This window comes from Cnephaeus nilssonii, assembly GCF_951640355.1.
Source record: "Cnephaeus nilssonii genome assembly, chromosome: 15".
Lineage (NCBI taxonomy): Eukaryota > Metazoa > Chordata > Mammalia > Chiroptera > Vespertilionidae > Cnephaeus > Cnephaeus nilssonii.
The window spans coordinates 45,781,183-45,787,016 of record NC_137086.1 but is presented as its reverse complement, the minus strand read 5'-3'; the positions used below and the strand labels follow the sequence as shown (position 1 = coordinate 45,787,016).

Sequence of the window (5,834 nt, the reverse complement as noted above, 5' to 3'; positions counted from 1 at the left end):
TTCTTGATAGGGTGACAACCCTCTCTGTTTGCCCAGGACTGTGGGGTTTCCTAGGATGTGGGACTTGTGGTGTTAAACCAGGGGCAATTGCTCATGCTAAATCTAATGTATTTCCTTTAAACAGAGTGTTGGAAATAAAGGTTGATCAGATTCAGGTTGTTTTTATGGCAAGACTATTGCATAGGGGGTATTGGGTTTTTTCATCAGAAGACATATAATTTTTGTGTGTCCTTTTGAATTCCATTGCAGTTACTGATGCTCAATATCTAGGTTCATTAATATTTAATATATTGTAATTCATTATCCTGTCTTCTTTATTAGTAAAATACTTGTACAAAGAGAAAAATCCCCCATCTAATATTTTATTCTTTCCTTTTATTTACCACTTTTCAAAATAGTATGTTGATTCCCAAGTATTCTTTAAGGTTAACTAATCAGAATTCTTTTATATGCTTATGAATTCATGATTTTAAAAATATTTGATGTGTTTTAATCCACTGCAGTTATTTTCCTTTGGATACTCAATTTGTCCCATCTTCGGCTCTAAGGGCCTTTTAAAGTGGGTTCCTAAGTCCTTTTGACATGGTATCATTAGTCATTCATGGTTTTTCTTGCTGTCTGTATGACCATTTGTTTGGGGTCAAGAATCAGCCATTTCTCTAAGTAACCCTGGTGTTTTTAATGGAAATGGTATTATAAGACTATAATCTAGCTGCTAAAGATATTTATTGCTACTGGGTTGGTCATTATGTACTTTTTCAGTAGACAGACAGGGCTAGGATTTTTATTTTTATTTTAAAAGATCACATGGTTAATGTGATCTTTACACATCATCAAAACACATGATTAATTTATAATGATACTTTCCATTTTAACTCAGGATACAGCTTTTACTTAATCTCTTCTATCTTATCCCTTCTCCCATGCTGAGAATCCTGATTTCAACAGCAGATGATAGTAGATTTTCACTTGATTAGTCATTTGTTTTATCTCAGAATATATACACTACAGTCTTAGAACACCAGTATCAATTTCTACAAACAATATGATTACTGAAAACAATTTAAACATATTTTGGAGTAGTTTTTGTTTTTAGACTATATCCCACTAAAGTTGTAGGGTCAAACTGTTGTATTTAAAAGTCATTTGGAATTGTTTCTCTCCTAATTAGTTTCTTAAATGCTTTACTCTTAAATAAAAAGGGACAAATTAAGATCACCAGTTATTTTTTTAAAAGCTTTCAAGATTAACAAAAAAGCATATTAAAACAAACGGACAAAAAAAAGTATAGACATTTTTTAAAAAGAAATTGAAGTGTTAATTGATAAAACTGAGAAAATATTTCAGAATGTGATTTTTAAAAACCCAAAAGATATGAGAGGAGAAAAAAGACAGAGGTACAATATGAGAGATTCAATCAGTAGAAATTCTAGAAAGATCAGAGAACATAAAGAGAAAATTGCTAGTGAACTTTCCAGAATCAAAGGATATATGTTTCTAGGTTCGAAGGGCTCATCAGAATGCTCAGAAGAATTTAAAAAATATATCGAGATATATCATAGTACAATTGTTACTTCAGATGCAAAGAGAAGATGATAAAAATTTGAAGAGAAGAAAAATCCTATATAATAAAAGCATAGTATACAAATTGTTCCCTTGGCCAGGAGTTTGTCCTGGAGTTCAACCAGGGGGCAGGGCCGGCCGGGGGAAGGGAGGGAGGCACCGGCCAGCAGCTGGCAGCTGCTAGGGACCCTACCAGTGCACAAATTTCATGCACTGGGCCTCTAGAAGTTTTATATAAATAATCTGCAGTCAGAATATCAGACTACTTAATAGTCACACTAGAAACTAGAAGACTATGAAATAATGCCTGCCAAATCCTGAGAAAAATTATTTCCAGCTATTCTATGCCATTTGAATTATAAACAAATGTAACAGTAGAAACAAGGATATTGTTAGACATAACTAAACATTTATCTGTTATGTACTCTTTCTTAGATACTGGAAATGTGTTTTAGAAAAATGCGGGATAAGAATAAGTAAGACAGGAAACAAGAAGTCCAACACAATGAAGAGGAAAAGGATCAATCAAAACAAGATTCAAACAGTACAATCAAGAACTCAAAGAGAGTCCCAGCCTGTTTGGATCAGTGGATACAGCTTCAGCCTGCGGACTGAAGGGTCCCAGGTTCGATTCTGGTCAAGGACACATGCCTAGATTGTGGGCTCAATCCCTAGGAAGGGGCATGCAGAAGGTAGCCGATCAATGATTCTCTCTCATCATTGATGTTTCTATCTATCTGTCCCTCTCCCTTCCTCTCTAAAATCAATAAAATATATATATATATATGTATATTTTTAAAAAAGAACTCAAAGAGATATCTAGAGAAAACATTTCACTTCTAGATTTTCAGATGTATTTAATAATTTGGATAATAATATTGATAGATATTTATCATATTTGTTAAACAGATTTATGGGATGATTTTGAAAATGGGATTTGGAACATCTTTGCATAAATAATTAAAATAAGGAAAGCATTAACTCCAGAAAAAGAAAATTAAATATTCTACTCCAAAGGAAACAGAATATGGCATACTATTTGGCTCAACAGCAAGCATATGTATATAATAATGTAAACACTGTCTTTTTCATAAACTTTATTTTAAAGACTTTATTTTTTAAGAGAAGTTTTATGTTTACAACAAAATTGAGGGGAAGATATAGAGATATCTCATATCCTCCCTGGCCCTATAAATGCATATACTTCTCCATTATCAATACATTGTATGTGTATTTGGAGCAATACCTACCACATAGTAACTACTTAAACAAGTGTTAGTGGTTATCACTATTAGAGACAGTGATTATTACCTGGGGGTCACACAGGGACAAGCTGAGACACAGGGTAGGCTGGGCTGGCTAATAATTTGGTGCTCTCTAAATATATCTTACCTAATAATAGACAAACATGTAAATTGACCATACCCCGCCTACGCCCACAGCCAATCAGAGTGAGTATGCAAATTAACCCAACAAAGATGGTGGGTTAATTTGCATATGCAGGTGCGGAGTGGCGGGGAGGGGCGGGACATCTGCTATGAGGGGGAGTGGGGGCAGCAGAGGGAGCTACAAGAGTGGTGCTCCAGACAGAAGCAAGGACTTGCTGGCTCCCGGGTGGCTGGGAGTGAAGCCAGGGGAAGGAAGGCCTATTCTTGCACAAATATTGTGCAATGAGCCTCTAGTGTGTGTGTGTGTGTGTGTGTGTGTGTGTGTGTGTGTGTGTATATATCCTATCTAATAATAGCGTACCATGTAAATTACCATCACTCCGCTACGCCCACGATTGGGCGGCGGAGGCTGGGGGGCGGGACTCAGGGTGGCCTATCCGGCCATTGAGAGGCACGGATCTGCTGCCACTGAGCGGGGCTACGCTGCCCTGTGCCTCTCAACGGCCAGATCCAGGCCGCTGAGGGGGTCCCACCCCCTGCGCCTCTCAACAGCAGGGGAGACCCCCTCAGCGGCCGCGGATCATCAAAAGTGGGGGAGCGAGCTCTGGCCTCAGTCAGCAAGCCACGGAAACCACGGAAACCCAGCAGAGGATGGAGAGCAGCGACGAGGAAGACATGGAGAAGCACCGCATCCACCTACGCCCCGTCACTCTGCGCACACACTGCACCTCCTGCCCTGTGAAGTCCGGGTTAACCGGCCGCCCCTGTGGGGCGCTTTTTCACCCCAGCCATCCGTCAGGGTCCCGATGGACTCCAAGTGTCGTTTCGGGGCCGCAGTCTGAGGGGCGAGGAGGTGGAGGTGCCGCCTGGGCTGCTGGGATACGTGATGGTGATGAAAGAGAAGTCGGTGGGGAAGCAGGACTTTTCAGCGGGATCCGACAAGGAGGAGCAGGAGCTGGTGGAACCCCTGGAGGCGCTGGAGTGGGACTTCGACCGCTTTATTCGTGCCTCCGCCAGTTTCAGCCGCTTCACCCTGTAGGGCCTGGAGAGCATCCCTGGCCCGGATGCCAAAGTGCATGCAGCCCTGACCTGGCCCAGCCTCGCCGAAGCGATCCATAAACAGGTGCCGCAGGACTGAGAACCAGCGCTTGAAACTGGAAGCCACCGATCCCTTCACCAGCTCTCCACTTTGGATCCACTGAGTCCACCACCCCAATAAATGAGCTCTTTCACAGCAAAAACAAAAACAAAAACAAAAAAACAAAAGTGGGGGACCTGGGTGCCTGTCTGCTCCGGCACCAGGCCTTTCAGAAGCCTCCACCAAGCCGGAGGCTTCTGAAAGGCCTGGTGCATGAGTGGACAGGCACCCAGCTCCACCGTGAAAAGCGAAAGCGTGTAGGGGACCCTACACGTGCATGATTCAATCATGCACTGGGCCTCTAGTATATATATATATATATAATTATTTAGTAAAGATGAAAGAAAATGGAATTTTTAAAAAAATATATTTTATTGATTTTTTACAGAGAGGAAGGGAGAGGGAGAGAGTGTTAGAAACATCGATGAGAGAGAAACATCGATCAGCTGCCTCCTGCACACCTCCCACTGGGGATGTGCCCACAACCCAAGTACATGCCCTTGACTGGAATCGAACCTGGGACCCTTCAGTCCGCAGGCCAACGCTCTATCCACTGAGCCAAACCAGTCAGGGCGAAAATGGAATTTTTTAAACAATGAGTGTATACAAAACTGATTGATTTACTTATTTGGCCATTTCCACTAACTGAAACAGACCTGACGTTCTAGGGGAGTAAGAATGCCAAAACATTTCTGTCCATTTTATCTCTAGTGTTCTTTCTGGTTTCCAAATGAGGAAACATCTGAGGAAGTATATTGAGGGTTATAAAACTCAGAAAATACAAAAATCTATCATTTCCAGTAAATGACACTCTGCAATGCATTATTTAGTTTTGGAATTTCAGTTGAACCAGACTTCTAACTGTTTGCTGACTGATTCCATGCTGAGTCATAAAAATACTTGACAGAAATAGGAAGCACTTACCAGGAGGGGTTCTTTCTCTTCTTGTTTTGTTATTTCCACAAGAAATCAAGGCCTGCCTCTGCAGAAGCAATGCATATTTCTTCAGCCTATTGCAGTGGAGGTTTAATGTCCCTTAGACTAAACAAGTGTCCTAGACACCCTTACAATGACCCCACTCCTTGCTTAGCTTTGAGGCCATCTTACTGAGAGGACACAGCATAATCAATGTGCCTTTTCTAATGGCATCTGCATATGCCGGCATAGAACTCAGGGGCAGCCATGTGGCACATCATGTCAGCATCTTGCTTTAGTTGTAAAAGATTACCTGGCCCGGAATGGAAGATATAAAAACATGTTTTGTTAAACCAAAGAGTAAGAACTCTCTAAAAGCCAGCCCCCATTTTTTTGTCCCGGCCTTTCTTTCAATCGTTAATTGAAATAAAGCACCAGGAGGTTATTAACTATTCCTGGAGCAATGAATCTTAAAAGCAATCAGCAAACCACACTTCAGGAGCCTATACCCCAACATGTTCAAACCAATTATCCAATAAACTTTCCTCCCTTTCAGGGTCCCACTGAAAAGGTCCCTGGAAGTTGAAGTCCTTTGCCATTGTCCCAGCGTGGGGAGTGGAGAGTCTCTCTTTGGTAAGTCTCTCACTGTGCTTCACTTGGTTCAAATCCCAGCTCTACCACATATTAGCTGTGTGACCTTGGGCAACTTACTTAAGCTTTCTATGCTCCTGTTTTCTTATCAGTAAAATGAGAATGGTAATAACACTTTGTGATGGTTTTATGAAGACTTAATCCAATAATCCATGTAAAGTGGTTAGTGTGACTGTACC

General features: G+C 41.1%; 1 pseudogene across 1 annotated transcript; it reads left to right on the top strand.

Annotated features, from left to right (window-relative positions):
* The first annotated feature begins 3,602 nt into the window (after nt 1-3,602).
* Nucleotides 3,603-4,207, top strand: LOC307111654 (ribonuclease H2 subunit C-like; annotated as a pseudogene). The gene has a single exon. The product of its transcript is annotated as a ribonuclease H2 subunit C-like (transcript).
* Nucleotides 4,208-5,834: the final 1,627 nt, after the last annotated feature.